The sequence below is a fragment of the Idiotropiscis lumnitzeri genome, chromosome 19, assembly GCF_059441095.1.
Source record: "Idiotropiscis lumnitzeri isolate Australia: NSW breed Sydney's pygmy pipehorse chromosome 19, RoL_Ilum_1.0, whole genome shotgun sequence".
NCBI classification, from domain to species: Eukaryota; Metazoa; Chordata; class Actinopteri; order Syngnathiformes; family Syngnathidae; genus Idiotropiscis; species Idiotropiscis lumnitzeri.
The window spans coordinates 5,437,985-5,457,848 of record NC_142409.1 but is presented as its reverse complement, the minus strand read 5'-3'; the positions used below and the strand labels follow the sequence as shown (position 1 = coordinate 5,457,848).

The 19,864-nt window shown below is 39.9% G+C and overlaps 1 protein-coding gene and 1 long non-coding RNA gene across 6 annotated transcripts in view; one reads left to right on the top strand and one right to left on the bottom strand.

Moving 5' to 3' along the window:
• dok6 (docking protein 6) overlaps positions 1-19,864 on the top strand; it is a 38,321-nt gene that overhangs the window by 3,885 nt on the left and 14,572 nt on the right. The window lies entirely within an intron of this gene.
• LOC148318234 (uncharacterized) overlaps positions 1-19,864 on the bottom strand; it is a 75,796-nt gene that overhangs the window by 42,511 nt on the left and 13,421 nt on the right. The window lies entirely within an intron of this gene.

The window sequence follows — 19,864 nt, the reverse complement described above, 5'->3', positions numbered from 1 at the left end:
CCTCACCAATGCAAATAATGAAAATGAAAATAGTGACAAGATAGAAATTTGAAGGCAGTAATTGATGGGGACGTTCCACGCCTTTGTAAAAGTGAGCGGTTTCCTGCCGAGAACAATCCAAATCGGAGTGCACCACAGCGACGGTGAAATTGCCACGCCGACATTTTTGGCGCAGCTCATCAGCATCCGTCACTGATTGGCTCATTTCCAAACGTCATCATGTGTGAAGGTCGAGGTCACGAGGTCAGCGCGGTATTCCGCAGTGCTATCAAATGATCAAACGGGCCACTTTCTCCTTTTTTTTTTTTTTTTTCCCCTTCCCGCCCGCCATTTTATTTCCGCCAACTTGACCGGAGTCGATTGCCTACATTATCCAACTTCTTTGTCTCTTTGTGGGCAAAGCAGACAATGGTTGCAGTGTTCTCGAACGCACCGTCAGCCTCACATATGCTGCTTCTTCCTCACCTCTCGTCCCGTTCTCTCCCCCAAGTGTCTCACCCGCCGTACACCCCACTTTTCACAGCCTCTCATCTCTGCTATTTTATCTGTCCTCCACTTTTCTTCCCCTTTATCTCCCTCCTCACCTTTCTGTCCTTCACTGCTTTACAGACAGCACAAAAGCATCCTATTCATCACCCGACACTGCACCTTCCATAACCCCACCGGGCTATTCCCCCTGATACACTGCACAGCCACACACACACACACACACACACACACGCACACACAAAGGCAATTTGGCACGGCTCACCAGTGAAGAATTGGCACACACATGCATCCGGCAAACAAGAAAACAACCTACTGCTAGAGGACAGTGTATAGATTCTCAATTAATCTTAATCGCCTGGCTTTGTACCATACACTTTTCCTACGCTACATATCTTGGCCACGAGATACAAAAACAAGCAAATGGGACCCCATGTGGAGGAAAAAACATTTCCCAATCTGGCAGTGACACGGCAGAACGCTCCGTACCAAACAAGTGATGCTATCGGTGTTGCAGAGGCGCTGATGACCTTTGAGTCGTTTGACTTTCAGTCCAGGTACTCGTTTGCTGGGTTTAGCTTCATTGGGCCGGATTGGAAAGGTCATCTTTTGAATATTTCCTCGCAATTTTGTCCAATCTTTTTTAAGTCTCAGCGAAACACCTTACTTTGAATTCAATCGTAATTCTGAATTGGGACAACATTTTCAACCAACGTGGCTCCACATTTGCTGCAGTTAGAATGCCATTGTTTGTGTTTTTTTTATTTATTTTTTTATTTCGTTCTTTTAAGTAGGGGTGGGAGTCACTTAACTCACCATATAAACAAATCATTACGTTTGTGAAAAGCCACTTACAATCAGTGTTGGAAGTAATGAAAATTGCTTTTTCGCTGCAACAATAACACACTGGTGTTGCGTTGTTTGTCAAATCAAACATTGTAGACCGCAAAAGCCACATTACACATGAGGGGAATTGATGAAAGATAAATAGGATGTAATTGAAAGATAATATTTATTCACATATGTATTCCGAAACATGTATTCAGTGTGCTGCACTACCAAAAGGAGGCTTAAACATTCCAGCTGATGATTGGAAGCCAGCTTTGATATCTCACTAAGACAACCAAAGTAAATACAAAAAGTGGCATCCAAAGGAAAATTGTATTTATTAAAAGGGGAAAAAAGTAATTACTACTGTTGCGACTTCCAGAGTCGATTTTTATAGCCCCTCAACGACCAACCACCCCCGCCCTCCGCGCCTGATACATTGAGACAGAGGTTTTACTCTTGTTTATACTCTTTAGGAATCACAACAAATTAAAACGACAAACGACTTGCTCCAAAAGAAGGTAACATACTACAAACGTTGATATTAACTGCAGAAGTGAGGTAAAAAGGGACAAAGTTGCTGGTTCAAAAATCGAAATAAAACATGCTGAACTCCATCCATAAAAAAAAAAAAAAAAGTGCAAAAAATGTTTTAGTTGTTTAGTGTGCGGTTCCCAAAATCTCTGTTATTATCTTCGACTTCAGGAAAACTATTATTCTAAAAAAGGCAAGTTTATTTCTACAGCACATTTGATGCACAATGCGCTTTTCATAAAACATTAAACGCATCACAGAGAGCGAAGCGAAATATGAAGGCATTGCACAAATCACAATAAAATTGTTTATAATAAATGAGATTGAAATGATTAAGCGCTATCAGGCCAGATCAATTAAAAGATAAAGCGCAAGTGCAAGAGAATAAAGGATTGATTTGGGAGAATGCTGCAGTAAACAATCATGTTTTCAGACCTGATTTAAATGAACTGATAGTTGGAGCAGACGTCACGTACCACCTGAGGGGGTCTGGATGCTTCGTAGGGTACAAATACCTCTTGCATTTATTTTGGTCCGAGACCGTTTAGAGATTTATAGACCAGCGGCAAGATTTTAAATCGATTCTTTGACTCACAGGAAGCCAGTGTTGTGATGTGTTCTAGTTTCCTGGTGTTTGTAAGAACTCTGGTGGCAGCATTTTGGATCAGTTGCCTGTTGTTGTTTTTTTTTTTTTTTTTTTTTTAATTAAGACAAGTACAGACACCATTACAGAAATGCAGTCGACTGAAAATTAAAGCACAATCAACTTTTTACACGTCTGGTTAAGACAAAAAGGCCCTTCATCCGATCTATGGTTGTTCACATTCCGGTCTGAGTCAATATTCACACCAAAATTCCTGACTTGAATTGTTGCTTTCAATGACATTGCGTTAAGACGAACGCTGATCTAAGACCTTTCATTTTTGGGGGCCAAAAACACTCACTTTTGTCTTTTCTGGATTTCCCTCAAGAAAATCCTGGTTCAGCCCATTAATTTGATGAATAGATATAATTAATATAAAAGTAAGGGACTCCAGTCATGTGATGATGCTGAAATGAAAAGTTGCGTGTCATCTGCATACATTTGAGAACTAGCATGCCATTGCAAACAAGACCACAAATCTTTCATGATGACTCACATCAGAGCGTATCTACGGGAGACGGCACTCTGAAAACAACGTAGTAGACTGATAAAACATGCACATTCGTTGTGTTATTATTCTTGAAGTCCTTTCCTGACCCCACCAGGTCTAGACTGCTCTCTGTATTAGTAGCTATCAGCTCTTTTAACACTCTTTTGTTGCACTCAGCTGTTTTGGACTAACAAGTGGGTATTTGTGCTCAACGAACTGTGGCCTCGACATGGACGGCACATATTGTCCCGGTGTGTGTATGCGCCCCTTTGTCGGCGCAGTAGCACCCATCAAAAACAAAGGGCAAAGAAATTGAGAATAATGTGCCTATTGTCCGAGATGGCACAGCCGTTTAAGATGCGCTCTTGCCACGACGGCGCGCTTACCATTAACAATGACAGGATTTGTGCACGTAAGGGAATTTTTCACTCCAGGAACTGTATTCCTCCGCACAGAATAGAAAAGACAGAGTCAGCAGACTTGCAGCTGTTGGGACTTTGCGTTCTAAACAAGGACAAATGCTCCGAAGGTGGGACAATAAAATCTGGACATATCCATTTGAGAAATTCCTTCTGAGCCCAAATATACGGGCCATCGTTTCTGTTCGTGTTTCATCTTTCTGAGTGGTTTCATATAGCATTGGATTTTTGTCTAACAGTTGCGTGACATTTCATATACTCCACCACCATCTCCTCATTAACATGCTGATGCCAGTAAACGGGCGTTCAATATCTTGCTGAAGAATACATTATTGACAAGGATTAAAACCACAGCCTTCGTGTTGGGGGACTTGCCTACCACCGGAGCCAAGCCACCCCGATGGATTCATCGAGCCTGATATACTGGGCTGTGGTCATTTTGTTTCGTCACCGGGCTCTTCTATTAAACAAACACTTGACAAGCTATCAGCCCTTATTGGCCCGGATGGATCACATTTCTAATAGGATATAGGAAACGCAGTCCAAAAGTCGTTATTCTTAGAGATTGATGTGCCTCTATTACAGAGTCTCTTTCTTGCATAAATCTGTCCAGGCCACGCTCAAGAATTTGAACCCAGTGAATCCCGGGGTTGATCAAAAAGCTTTTGTAATTAGTGATCTCTACATCTTGGAAAATCTTGGCTGGATTGAAACAAATGCCGTTTGGTTGCCAGCATATGTCATGCTCTTCAAATAACTGAAGTCGACTTAGCGCTCCGGCTCTTGCTGTCTCCTCTATCATACTTTTTGCATCTCACAGGTTTGAATCCCTTCACGAGTCACGCCACACCAACTCGTCACCATCCATAACAGCTTTGTTGCAATGTTTTTCAATGAGCTGCTGTGTAAAGTGCAAAATGCATTCATCCTATTTGGAGAAATGCCAGAGGGACTCCTCACAACTATTAAATCTTAGCATGATTGAACAGCCACATACTGCATTTTAAAACTTCAATATGTCAAAACTGTTTAACAGAAATGAAATATCAAGGAGTAATAAGATTTATTAAGCTAATTTTCTTCATTTCCAACCCCACACCTGAGTGTTTACTGGCCTTAGATTGCATTTGTATGCAGTGAAAAAGTAATAACTAGTGTTGGTGAAAATTGTGCTTCCCTAAACAGCTTTGAGCAGAAAAAAAAAAAAAAAAATTGGGGCCTCAAATTTGCTTTGTGGCTACAAACTTGTCTGAGAAACAATGTTGATGAGCATGCAGGACATTGTGTGACTCGTATTGTTTTCACACTGCACAAGTACAGCCTGTTGGGATTCAGGGTGTTCCTTGGCAGGTGTTTCTATCACAGATTGCAGGTGGACAGATCTAATCATCTCATGCAGGTTAATTTGTAGGCGGGAAAAAATTTTGTGTCGGATATTAAATAACAGTGGACCAAGAATGGAACCCCGGGGGAACTCCATATGTTGATTAAATAGGAACGCTTCAAATGGTTTCCCATAAAATGGCCAAGGAGCATTTCATCTTTGAACACACTTAATGAGCATGTCATCAGTAACGAAAGAGCATTTCTTTTTGATTACATTTCCTTCCTGAACCTCTTCTTAATAGTTCTTGGCTCAGCAGCAGTCACTCACGGTTTAATGAATGATGAATAATGTAAGCCGAGTGATTACGACAATGGGTTTTTAGTTCCGTCACATATTTCACCTCCCGCGCAAAACTGTGAATTTACAGTTCTCTTTCAGACCGTATTGCTACATTGAACGCCTACACAGGAGATGCACCTATAAAAGATCAGACTGAGAGAAATCTATCATGGTTCCATTAACACTTCCTCTTCATCCTGCTTTCCTGGCCATCCTCCACTCATTAATCAACACGCCAGCCCCTCGGGATTGACTCGGCAGTCAAGCTCATGTTCGTGTTTGTGTGTCTGTGCACGCATTGCATTCTTGTATGTGGGCTTGTGTGCGCCGAATGTTCATTTGCAGACTCGTTTTGTTTCGGGGTGACATTCTATCCTGAGGTTATGCATGACTTGACATACTGTAGGTGGGAACGAAAGGTATATCTGTTCTGGGATGCTAACCTATTTATTCGGATTTTGAGGGTCAACTGTCATTTTTGTTCATGGCATCGGGAACATAAAATAGGGCTGTGCAATTAATCGAAATTCAATTACGATTATTACACAACAATTACACAATTGGCATAATTGTACAAAAACATATGCAGAATATGTCTATATGTTAGTGCTGTCAAGTGATTACATTTTTAACTAATTAATCGCAAAAATAATTTGTAATTAATTGAGATTAATCACATTTTTCAACTACCATTTTTTGGGAAGCTTGTAACAGATATTTACTTGACTAATATCCCGGAATTAATGTAAAATCACCAAATATGAAGTATATCTTAAGTCAAAGACTGCTCTAATTAAATATATAAAGTCATCTTTACAGGATATTTTCTTCAGGCCATTTAGTTCTGCCCACAAGTACCACACTCCATCCAGCAAGTGTTGGTTTGCAAGGCCCAATGGTAACTTGAGCAGGGTGTTTTGTTCTGAGATCATGTGCTAAAGATGTACAGCTAACATGGTACAACATCGTATTTGAATTTGGCTTTGCAAAGTATGCAAATTATTTTTGAGGTAAATAAAACCGAGTTAACCGAGTTAAAATGTTTGAGATTAATCTCTAGAGTTAACGCTTTAAATGTTGACAGCTCTAATATATATTATGTATACATTATATATATGTTTATTTCAATGTTACAATAGTTCTATGTCAATTTGTGTAAAGCAAGTTAACTCCAATGTACATTTTTTTATACATGGAAACGACACTCAAATTTCTAACATTTGCACCTTTTTAATTTAAAATAGCTTTATAAAAAAATCCAAGACAAAAGGAACTTACATGATTAGTGTTTCAAAGAATTTGAATCTTAAATTAATATTAATATTGGGAATAAACTTAATATTATTTACATTTAAACATTTTTTTGTTAAAATAATAAAATAATCTCTTGAATAATCTTGATTTAAATGATTACTAAAATAATCATGATTAATAATGCTTCCATATTCGAGCAGATAAATCACAAAGTGTAAACCTGCTGCTAACTGTGGGGAGTAAAAACAATAAAAAGGCGCTTATTTTATTCGCCAGTTAAGTGTACAAAGAAATTAACCACTGTCTAATGTACAAACACAAAACGCTTAACTTCACACTAGTCTTAGTACTTTTAATGCGATGCCACTTCCTTGGTAACCAAGTATAACACTATATAGCCTTGTTCTCCCCCCGGCCCCACCCCCCCAAAAAAAGCAAACAGTTAATCCTTTGTTGCACTCTAAAAACACATTTTCCTAGTGGCGTTCGATATTAGAGGCTCTGCTGTTAGAAGACATTTCACGCGGGGGATCAAATGCTTTCAAATTCTGACTCACTGTCATCATCATTCCAATAAATTACAAACAGACTACTGCATTACATTTGTACGCGGTGTATCAAAAGAACAAAAATACATCCCCCAACCCTCCTTATTTTTAAATCACCTTCGGACTGTATATTGAGATCCACTCCTGCTGTTACCTTTCATCAACCTGCTTGCCAAGCATATTCATGCGTAGCCAAATATAGCCTCAGTTTGCCTCGGTCTCCCTGGCTTTAATCCACTCAACATGGTAAACATAATCACGGCGATGCTCGGAAAATATTGAGCTGCTGGTAAATATTCTTGTTGCGTCATGTAAATTCGCCCACACGTGTTTATTTTTATGTGGTACTAATTGTCAGGCGGTGTATTATTAATGTGCCGGCAAAAACCTTGACCTTGGGTTTGTGTCTGCGTGGGAATGAGGCAACCAGTGAATGTCACCTGTCCATGTGGGAGCTTTGTTTGTTTCTGTTTGTTTGGAGATTAGTTTGCACCAGACTCCCTTCCTCCCTCTTTCTTTCTCACGGGAATTCCTTTCATAGTCTGGAGGTGACAGTTTATCTCTGTGCTAGCAGTTCGGTAGCCGCCCAGCTCTGCACACCGTCTTGAAACTTTGCAGAGTGCTGCATGTACAACCGCCTTCTCGTTTTGTTCATATCGCATCATTCTAATGAGCAGAAATGACCTCAAGTGTTGCAACCGGCTGAGGCAATAGCTTTTTCATATTTCCGCAAGGATGATTGTTCGGGGAGGGAATTTCGATGCAAGGTCCCGCCAGGGGAAATGGAGCACACAATAGTAGCGTTGGCAACGGCGCTGTGAGCGGATCATTCAAAGGTCATGAAGGAGGGGGGGGGGGAAATGGCTCATGAGAGACGTAAACAATTGAAAACAGAAGGTCATTGGGAAAAAATGTTTGTGGGCGATGCAAAAAGGTCGTAATGTGCTAATTTGCTAGTTGATAGTTGACACTAATTTGATGATTGTCGCGCATGGTCCATGGGTGTCTTTTTCAAATCTTTGATTAAATCAGTCAAACGTACTTTTTGAAAGTATCACTTTAATTTGTACAGTTAATGCATTTTATTTTTTTTTACAGTTTACACTATAATATTTGTTTGATAGTTGACTTTTAGATTCATTTAAAATATTTAAGCAAAATATACATTTTTTTTTTACTGTAAGAGGAAGGAATCATATCTTCTGCGACTTAAGATCAGGCTTTGAGTTGACATTTAACAGTTGCGCTGTAAAGAGCTAAATGCAATCAAAAGGAAAGAAATAGCTCACAATCCAAAGCATACCACATCATTTGTCAAACACAGCAGAGCAAGCCTGGCATGGGCGTATTGATAAGCCTGCAGAAGCACACATGGGATTGTACAGTATTTTATATATTTCTTATAAGGCAAATGTTAGAGAACTACAGCGGTACCTTGACTTTCGAGTGCCCCAATTAAATTTTTTCCAAATATGGTGTTGCGACTTCCAAGCAGACTTCAAATATTCCACCGTGAGTGAAGTGCATTTTGAGCTGCATTATTGAATTTGACAATCAAAAGTACAGATACAAAAAATAATTTTTTGCATTTTTGGGAAAAGCTACAATAGGTCTGATCGCATTTTTAATTTGTTTGAGTTGAGAAATTTGGTTTGATATACAAGCAAATTGAATCGACTCATAAGTCAAGGCACGTAATGAGAGACTGTTTACACCGCAAACTGGAACTGCGATTTGCCCAACGTCTTCAAGATGTGATTACATAAATCAATTCCACATAAACAACTAAATTCTTAACAAGCAATTAATTAATTATTACACCCATCTCACAGATGAGTTCTTTTAGTATCCTTCATAGCTTGTAAAAAATGCAGAGCGCGAAACGGATTGCACTGCAAAATGTTCAGTATTGAACTCCGCCAAAGTGCACTGCTTGGATAAAAATGGAACTCGTTTGGACTTTAATAAGAAATGGACAAATTGATTTGCTTTGCATTGCTAATGACCAACGATTTCAACGACAAACCAACGTCCCCGCCTTGCAATGAACACATCAATGCATCAAAAATCCATAACCCATTAATAATTCCCATGGCAAAAAATGAAGCCTATTTAGTACGCCGACCTTTTCACCCCTGGCGGTTGCAGTTGGTCACCGAGTCATTAGATTAGGATGTTGCGCATTTAACAAAGGGGTGTTTAAAGTTCATCGCCTGCTCGCACACAGATCCCCTCCTATCTTCCCAGTAGTTCCCTCTCATTTCAGAGCAATATCTGTTGGCTGAAGTGATAATTGCATTCCTCAGTGATTTCATGCTGGGACACACATCGACAGAGAATCGCAGCCCACTTCCTGCAAAAGGCAGTGTGTTCTTTGTGAGGACGAGAGACAAAAACAATATGACAAATTCCATTGGATACTATTCTGTGACACGAAAGCGCTCTGCCACAGTTTCTTCCTTTCTCACACACACACACACACACACACACGTCTTTACTCGCCGGCGTCATCTTTGATTTGCACACTGAGTCAAGTTAGTTCCAGCGAGGACAAATCTTTCTTGCTTGTGAGCCAGTGCAGAGCCTGCTGCTTCCCGAACTATGTGTATCAGAGGAGCAGCCCAAACATTAGTGAGCAAGTACCTCTTCAGAATTAATCCGCGAGAGTGGTGGAAAGACTGCACCGATGCATGCGGATTACTGCTTTTAAGGCCTCTGATTAAACTCAAATAACTACTGCACAAAGCATCCTGGAAAACACTCCTGGCTTCATAATGTCCTGTTAAATATTCAAATATTTTGTGGAGCGGCACGCGGCGGCTTCACAGACTTGATTTATATAATAATCAAGTGGTCAGCGAATGGTAATTAAGCTATACAATTGGTGGGGTTGCATCAAAACATGGTTGCAAGTGAGAGGTCCTTTCATGCTCTGAATTTCTTCATTAAAGGGGGAGTCGAACCAAAAATGTTCTTTTCGAGAATATTTTCTACACAGGCCCAGGACTCTAAACATAGCATTCTGATTAATATTGCATTTGCGGAATATGAATGACAGCAGCAATATCCCCCCAATTTTAGCCACCTAGGGGGCGGCCATTTTGAAACTATGGTCGACTGAAAATGACATCACAGTCGCTGAAGGCTCAGCTAACAACCATACATGGCTCAGCTTCGGAAAACAGGTGAGCCTTGAATGGCTGTTAGCTGAGCCCTGAGCAACTGTCATTTTCAGTCACGAAAACGGGAGATATTGATCCGAATGCTATCTATAGACTAGTGAATGCGCATAGAAAAATTTTTTTGAAAAAGATTTTTGGGGGGTTGACGTCCCCTTTAACAAAGGTTAGTCCCCGACTTGCAGGCAAGTCTGTTGAGTCTACAGTGGAAACCCAGGCCTTGAAATTTGACCCAATAATTTTAAACGCAACACTGGATTATTGGTGAAGACAAAAATGGCATTTTCTTCAGTCAAGACCATAGAAGAAAAAAAAAAACTGATCAGCTGTGCTTGTTAAAGTTAAGATTCGCTATAAATTTTGTTGTTTACTGAAGGTAGGCTTTTCCGTTTTTTTTTTCCTGCTTCACTGTCATTATCAGCGATTTTAGTTTACTTTTTCAATTATCAACGCTAAAATGCAACTTCCAACACTATTTGCTCGATGTGATGGCTAAAGCTCAAGGGTCCACTGTGTTTGCTCACTTGTCGGTTCAACTACAAACCTCGGGAAATGCAAATACCAACATCCTGATTAATAAACCTTTGCCCACACGGTTTCGAGACCCTAAAATAAGTTTGTGCTTTTGCGCATTTTGAGTACGCTCTCATCTTTTATGCATCGAGTTCAGTTGAACATTTCAGCCTTGCTAAATGTTTCACATCATTGGACAAGTCATCACCCCTCCCTTTTAAGAAAATAACACTGTACCAAAGTGTTGCCGTCTCTCTCTCTCTCGCTCTCTCTCTTCGTGCCAAAGTCAAAATCCGTCTTTGTGTGCATGTTATTGTGGAACTTGCGCATGGATTAAATGGAAATTGCTGTGTGTTTGGGTGTTTGTGCGCACAGAGGATTGCCTAGTAAAGCAGTAATACATAAAGAGGTTTGGATGAGGGATGGCTAAAGAGCAGGCAGTTGTCATGGCGATGACTTAAAGGAAATTATTCCTCTGTAATAATGTTTTATACATGCATGCGAGCACACTGTGGCCTCTTGTAAGTGTAAGCAAAAAAAAAAATAGAGATGGTTGCTTGGCTGTAATCAATAATGAATAAAATAGGTTGTAATAACCTGTGAAGTGAGGGTAAATTATCAGTGGTGTATCCCTTTCTTCCCGCTTAGGTCTGTCTTCAGTAATCTGGAGTCTTGACTGACAAACCCAGCATATTAAAGCAATAAAATATATAATCTTGTTCAAAAGCACATCTAGAACAGCTATCATGACGCACCACCGGGTACTCAACCTTGGTCTTTGCTATAAATGCGTTTTAGTACCACTAATAAAAAAAAGTCTCCTCACACCGGCAAAATGTAGAACATCGTTTAAGTACCACTGATATTAGATGTAACCAAAGAAGAGGGGAACCTCAAAAGTTGAACAAGCAGAGTTGGAAATGTTTTTTTCTCTATCCCGATTTTGAGTGGGCTGACTGATTTTTGAATCAGGGCCGTTTTCATGCTTCGGGTTTGCCTCGACTGCTTGGTCGACCATCAGATGAGTAACTGAATATCTTGGTCAGCCTGGACGGTTATCTCGCCGAAGTATAACTGGATTTCCCAAGCACTGACTCACTTTGCCGTCACTGTGCAACATATGCGAAAAGCTGGCTGAAATCATGCGTCTAAAGCTACTTTGCATCTTTATTCACATTTGTCTCTTTGAGTTTTCGGCACGGATAAAAGGCACCGGCAGTTATAAGATGCAAATTGCTTTGTTGTTGGAAATGTTTAATGTGTAATTCATTTTCAGAAGCGGTTTGAAAGCATGAGGAACAAAATGATGTGGAACAGAGTGAATACCTCAAGCTTTCTCTCAGAGACAAATATTACAGAATAGATTAAAAAAAAAACAAAAAAAAACGTTTTTTTTGTGATGGCAAAAAAAAAAAAATCAAATGAGTACTTCCAGATGGAGACGTGTACCAACCTTGCATTAGCGTGTTGGTGAGTTGCATTCACATGCAGTGATTATGACAATAAATTCAGGTACGTGACTTGATTGTTGGATTCCAAATCACGGGGTGGAAAGAGAACAAAAAGGAACGTTGCAGTGAGGTGTCATCGGAAGACATTTTTTTTTTTTATTTCAAGTGTACCGCAAGAAGTCGATAAAACGCCAAATCCACCGTTGTCTGAAATGCTAAGCCGATAAATTCATTTTAAAAGCATCATCTATTATGAATTCCCATATGGAGATACGGTCAATTGGAATTTCAACTCTAAAAAGCTGCAGCTTGCACTTGTGCGGCGTTTTCTTTTAATGAATAATTCTGGTTCATTGGAACCTGGCACATTTTTCCAATCACATGGTCACTGTGGCTCTCTGGGTCACATTAACTCAGGACAAGGATTTCGAGATTCAAAAGTCGCAATTATCTTTTCACCAATCTTTATTTCCTCTTGGTCCTTTTATTTCTTTCATGTCCCCTTTTAAGTTAGATTTTTTTTTCTGAATTAATGACCTGTCTCATGGTTATGTTTTTTTTTTTTTCTTTCTTTTTACCGTCTGCCCTTGTAGACCTTGTCATCCTGGACGCTTTCCTTTCATTATTTCATTGCCACATTGTGACAGGGATCCTCAGTTTGCCTTTGAATTGCTCCCCGTCGTCACACTAAGGCCTTAAGAAATGAAATAAGGCTTTTGGAACGATATTTTGGCAGTGGCTTGGCTCATGCATGTTAGATGAGAATGCCTAATCATGCATATAAACTCGAGAGAGAAGTGGGCAATGGCAATGACAGAAGAGACACGGGCGGATTCGAGCCTAGAGAGAAAGTGAGCGAAGGGAGTTTGTTTTCTTATGTGTTTAAAGGAAGAAATAGGGGGGGCTGTGATTACTTACTGCTGAGGTGGCACTGCATTACACACACACACACACACACGCGCACACACACCCCCACACGAGGATTTGGAATGGCCCAGATAAACTAATCTATGATTTACTGGAGCACGGCTGGCTGGCCATCTTGCCAACAGCTGTAGTCAGGGGGCGCATTACAAAATTACGGGATGTCCAAACATTTGACATGCAGCGTCAAATATATTTAGGTACACGGAGGGGCAGGGGTGAGAAATGTGTTTGTTGTTGTCAGGTTGAGTGTGACGTGTGAAGTTATAGGTGACAGTCGTACATGTGAAGCGGCGGTGGATGAAGAGAGGCGAGGCGTTCAATTCATCCTCATTTTCAAAATATGCATTTTAATGAATCTTTTTTTCTGACTTGGCAACATATTGCGCAACTTCCCATCTTCTTTCTGACCTACTCAGACTACACCACTTTGTTGTTGATGCTGTCAGACCACAATATAATATCGTCCTGTGTGCGGGCGAGACGACGCAACAAGTCCGTCACTGACCGGACCCCGCCCAATCGTCGCATGCTTCCGTCAAGATTGTGTCCATTAGCGCAGTTCTGTCAGGGAAGCGAGACAAGCATCTGCCAAAGTAACGTCGACGGAGGCATTATGGGGATGTGTGCTTGTTCTCTGATAGGAAAAAAGACTATGGACACATTCCTGGATGGTGCTGAGAGAGTCGTATGGACTGTCTATTCTCCATCAAGAATTTAAGGTCACATTTTTTATGACATGACTTTTTGGTAATTAGCTATCGGCTTTGCAGCTTGAAAATGTAGCATGAGTTGAAATGCTACTTATAATTTCCAATATTTTCACCCTACTTCTTTTTTTCACCAATTGTTCATATGTGCCCGCCATGTCCAATCTGTCGTTATGAGTAGGAGGGCGCTGTCTTCTTATTGGTCAATTCAGAAGAACCGATCGAAGGATGACTATGCGGCAAGATTACAAAATTTCGGATTTGCCAGACTTTCATGGTGGTGGTCGTGCAGGCGTCTGGGAGCCAAATGACCAATTGTTGAGTATGTCACACTACACGGGCTATGATGCGTCAAGGCAAATAAAAATCGGCTACGAGAGACGACTTCTGCGACACGTCTGTCGGCCCAAAATCAGGCCACAGTCATGTAGTCTGATGTCGGTATAAGACAGCAACTTCCTGGTTGAGACTAACTCAACAGTGCCTCTGCTGGTTGCCGCCATGTAGTGCACTCTATTTGATGAGGACTCATTCAGTTCCATGTATATCACATTGCAAACATTTCAATAAATTGACAAGGTTTATTCACGCGTTTGTTTCCGCGCTTAACAGATTTAAAAATATCTCCATTGTCGACATGCTAATGAGTTGCTTCCCATCAAGCCGAAGAGTTACATACTCTGATTTAAGTGCTCTTGTGCAATGTATTTTCCCATGAGTGCGGTGGCAATCATCTTTAAATTATACTTTGCAGGGCACAGGAATCATCACGAGGGTAAAAACCCTTCCCACCTCTGTCAGATTTTCTTTGAAAGATCCAAAGAGGAGGCGGCACATTTGTGCCTCCGAGGTAATGCGTTTTTCGTTTCAATATTCACTCGTACACTGGAGAGTCCAATAGACTGCTATTTTAATTCTCCTGTGTGATTAGTCATTCACTTGAACAAGGCTGTCATTGGAAATCATTCTCATCTCTTCAGACAGCTCCTCAGTTCGTCCAAATGATGAGTGATTTGTCTGTTTGGGATGAATACGGGACCATAAATTATTGAGAGGGGAGACATTTTCTCAATAATTGCACAAAGTCTGTGAAGTGAAAGAGACTTTGTGTTTTTGAGACCACTTAAAAATGATTAAAGCCTCCGAATGGCTTCTAAATTAGACAAGCCACACCCTCTTCCATGTGGTAGATTCCGATAATACAACACTGTAAAAGGGGGCTGAAATTGAGCTTTCAATGATTTATTGCTGCAATTAACATCAGCGATACGGTCCTGAACGCAACGTTGGTCCAAACGCAGGAAAAGCAAAATCATTAAGAATTTGAGCGTGTTGAATTGATTGTTGATTAATCATGTCTTGAAGCAACTGAAGCAAAATGGAGGACATGATTTGGCCACAACCAGCAGAGGGCTGGCAACTATTTTGCTGACTAAAGAAGTGGAACGGTGAACGACATCCAAGCAGACCGTTGCTACGGCAACTCGTACACGGCCATTATTCAGCCCAATAGAATACCGGCATCAAAACAACAGCCAAACAATTAAAATCCCAGAAATTTTCGCTCGAGGAAAGCCCTCAATTCCAGCGTTTTTCTCGATTTTGACTCATTTTGTGAGGCCAACAGAATATTGTGCTATAAAAACACGGTGCTATGAAGCAAAAAAAAAAAAATAAATGGCTAAGACGTATAAATACGTCTTTGGGAGGAGGGGACTACGTTTTTGAAAATGTTTATGTATGTGTTATGGATTGAATGAGTGAATTGATTTTTTTTTTATTTTTCAATTTAATCAAAAGTCCATTCTTAGGCCTCATTAATTTTTCAACCAAACAAGTTTTTACTTGAAACAATCTTCTATCTTTCCAGATTATAAGACTTCATTCAGTTACAACCCGAGCTGTCTCCTAGCTGAATCTCTGTTTCATTCGGGTGAAACTAACCAGCAACCACCAATCTCGACACATTCGTTCCGCCCACATTTGAGAACCCCGGATGCTTATTTGGGAACTGGTATTCCTCCCAGTTGCAATCACGTTTTCTGTGATGCGCGTTTTGTTCGTTTTCGTGAAGCCGTCCTACTTTGCCACCCGAAGTGTTTGCCTTGCTTCAGCCAGACCTCCCCTTAAAAGTGAAAAGATTGCCCTTGAAATGTTCTCTGCAGCTGGCTACCTTCACTGATGCCCATTTTACACGCTGGCAAGCTCGACGTGCTGATGTTGTTGTTTTTACAACAGTGAAAAATGGTCCACAGATGCACCTCAGAGCTGCAAAAATAACTCTTACTGTATACTGTACAAAACACGGTTTTAATCATAATTCATTATTTTTAAAAATTGGTATATTCAAATGCATATATTATGGATTCATATTTTTCTCACTGATATCAATCAGAATTAAAAATTTGACATGGAAAAAAAACATGGAAAAAAAAAACTGTGATTTAATGACAATTACAGATTAATCAATGTCGCCATTGTTGCATTTACAGTTCCGCCCCCCCCAAAAAAAACAATCGCGATTTAGGTTTTTAATCTGGCTTCTTATTTACAACCTACACGCATATACGCGCCAAGGAAACTCATTAAACTCGAGTGTTGAAAAAACATATCTTTAATAAATCATTCGAACATTGTGATAATTAAGTGTTAAATTTTAATGAGCCAATTTGTATTCCACTGTTGTGTGGGTACATCCCATTGCTCAGAATGTAAATCTGCTCATTATTTTTGATGGTTTCGACCCGCCGATGATGACCCCCCTGATTTTTGCTGTTCACTGAAATTATCAGCTCATCTATTAGGTCACATTGCTAATGTAGCCTGCCTGACACTTCAATATATTTCACCCGCAAATTTGTGTTGACGAGTGGGGCTTGTGTGAGAATTTTAATGACAAGCTTCTACCAACCCATGAATCAGATTTGGGGACTGCAGCCTACCAAGAAGATAAAAGGGAAAGGTAAAGTTGTCGAGTTCATGTTTATTTGTTGAGAGTGTCACTGCCAAATGCGTTCTTTTATCTCGTCCCAAAATAAGCGGCAAATGGACTTACTGGAACTCTGCTCGCTCAGAATTCAGTTTAGTTGGTGATGTGAGGACTCCAGATTAGTTAACCAACAAATTGCAGATTTATTTTATTTTTCCCAATGTCAAGGTATGTTTATGGAGATGAGAAGGGAAGACATTATAACAAAAGATGACGATAACAACCACTCAACAGCAACGTCAAATATTTCAAGAGGTAAAAAGTCACAACGTAAGCCCAAATTTCCGAAGGTCAATAGATGCTACATGGCGAACAGATGTGACAACCATCATAATAGGACAGCTTGTTCCTAGGAACAGACAAAGTGAGTGAAAAATGCACACTTGCTCATTGAGACAGCTGCGGAAGACAAAAGGGAATAGAAAACGCTGATGAGGTGATACAGAAGGGCACAACAAAAATAGACGAGGGAAAACTACAAGGAATGATTGTTAACCGATTGTTAAGCGCTCGATTGTTTCAGTGGCCAAATGATCAAAGTTACCATCTTTTTGCTGTGCAATGACGTGGGCCGTTCTTTGAGTTGGCCCCTGATCTATCATCGTCCAACAAAGCACATCAAATCTTCATGTAGGCCCAGCTACATTTCCTAGACAATACGGACATTGTCTGACTTTCTTGATAGCAGTTGCGAGTTCTAATCTTTTTCAGAGTAGGCCATTCTCCTTTGGCTGATGAAGCACATGGTTATACAAGCGGGGCGGAGGAGGCGCTGCAGAGGAAAAACTCCAGATTATAGACCAGGCGCATTTTTATTTTGAGCATGGCTGTTCTTTTTATCATGACTTTGTGTTTAGTGTGTTCCGTAGCTTGTGAATTGGTTTTCAGCGCCACACTGTGTGCCCTACAATGTTCTGGCATGAAATGAGTCACATCAAACCAGCAGAGCCTCATTCACATCTCTGTAATTACAATCAGCGGAAGGGTGTCTGAATAAGACCCACCAGCGGCTCGAGAGTAGGTCTGCCTTGACAAAGCTCTGACAACTGTAGAACAGACAAAATTAAACCCTCTCCATTCATACCCCCTAGTTCCTATTATGCGCATGCTATTTTATTGAGCTTCCTTTTGTGCCCGTGTAATTACTTAATCTCAGCACTCCTAGGGTGAATTACTTTGTGCGGCAAGCAGGGTTTCGCAGACTCGAGCCCCCCATGAGGCAATGTAGGATTGCATTGACGGCTTAAAAAAAGCACAGATGTATTAGTTTTCATTGTCAGTGTGGATATTCATCTCGGGCTGATTTCATTTTTGTGGACACTGTAGGAGTTCAGTCGGAATTAAGATTTTAAGTCGTTTTTTTTTTTTTGGTTTCCTCGCCTCTTTAAAGTATTTTATATAGACTATGCAAGGACTGATCCAAAGTGCATTACATTACGTGCAGTTTTTTTCTGTTGTTTGCTGTTGATAATGGGCCTGGGCAACACTTAACTCGAATGGAGGCCCATCAAGGCAGACCGATAAGGACCCAGGGATCCACTCCAGTCAATTACGATTAAAGTGCCAAGTTGAACTCGGCAGACCTTTTATGAAGTACTGCAGCAGAGTAAACAAATTAATTGTGCGTCTACGGTTTCCCAACACAACCGCACGGCTCGAGGCAATCATACATCTGGCAGAGTGATAGCGGCTGTCTCCACCAGGAAATAGAAGGATCGTGTTCTTAAACATAGAAAACTATCATGGACTCGATTTTCCATCGCTCGTGCCACATTGTTGGATCGCCATCAGAATGCTGTTTAACTTCGTCTCTTCTAAAATTTCCCTGATCCAATGTGAATAATCAATTAATTAGAATTGGTTGTATTTTTTTAATAGGATAGGTTTTTTTTTTTTGTTGAATTCCGGACACAATATTACGTCCAAGTGCAATTGTGTCACAGGATGTAATCCAGTTACCCACAGTTGATGTCTTGTTGTTTTTTTTTTGGACCGCAAAGTAGTTGAGACTGAAATGAAGAGCGGCTTGCAGCCAAGTTTGCCTCAGTTGTTTCCAGTCATGAATAATTAATCAATTCCACACAATTAAAAAAAAATCCTAAGCATTAAACCATCAAACACGCCGTTATGGTCTTTCCTGTTAGATCAAAGTAACACAAAGAACGAGAATGAAAACGTTATTATTAATTTTGATTTTGTAGAACTTGCTGATTGTATTGTATCTTGAAGAAATGAAGGCACAATTGAGTATTACACTTCTATTCAGTTTTGGCGTACACAATTGGCATTGGTTACAAGATTGGTCTAAATAAAGCTCTCAATATGGAAAACATATACCATCAAAAATTAGTTGATTGACAACTGGCGCTTGTTCAAAAAAATATCTCATCTTTATTTCTAGAGCAGATTTTTCAGACAGTTTCATTTTGTTCTTTTTAAGTTTGACCAATAAAAGCTTGCCCAAAATGGATTTTTACTATCCCCCAAAAAAAAAAAATATATATATAAAAAAAAAAAATATATATATATATATATATATATTCAACTTATTGGTGGACCTTACCCTTAATTCATAAAAAAATCATTAATATATTACTATATTAGATATATTGTTGTTGTTAAATTATTATTATTATTATTCAAACCTGATATAATATCTGATTTTGTTTTTTTAACACATTAAGAGCCCCGACATATTTGGCTGTTGAATTAATATTCGATTCAGGATTCAACCGCAAGATCGCTAGAAACATAATTCTGCTTGTGCTAAGATGTAAATTTGACCTTGAAGGCAAAGAAACACCGCACTCAGTATTTGTCTCATCTTCAGCTAGTGGATAAGGCAGACTGATCCAGTAATCAATAAGATGTACAATCATCTTCAGGCCCAGTGTGACTGTATGTGTGCGTGTGTGTGTGCGTGTGTGAGTGTGTGTTTGTGTATAGTGAGCTTTGTGCAACACACACACACACACCACTGCATTATGAAATGAAGCATAACTCTCTAGTTAAAACGATCTTGATGCATCAAAACACATTTGAGCCATTAATGATTTACTCATTAAATGCGGAACTTAAATGAATAAACAAAGCCAGTCATATTATTTTGAAAAGCAATTCCCCGCGAGCAAAATATTTTTTGCTAATGAAACATGAATCCAGCTCATGGCCATTTTAATTTTATATGGCATTCATGAATATCCAATTTATTTATTTATTTTTTTTAAGTT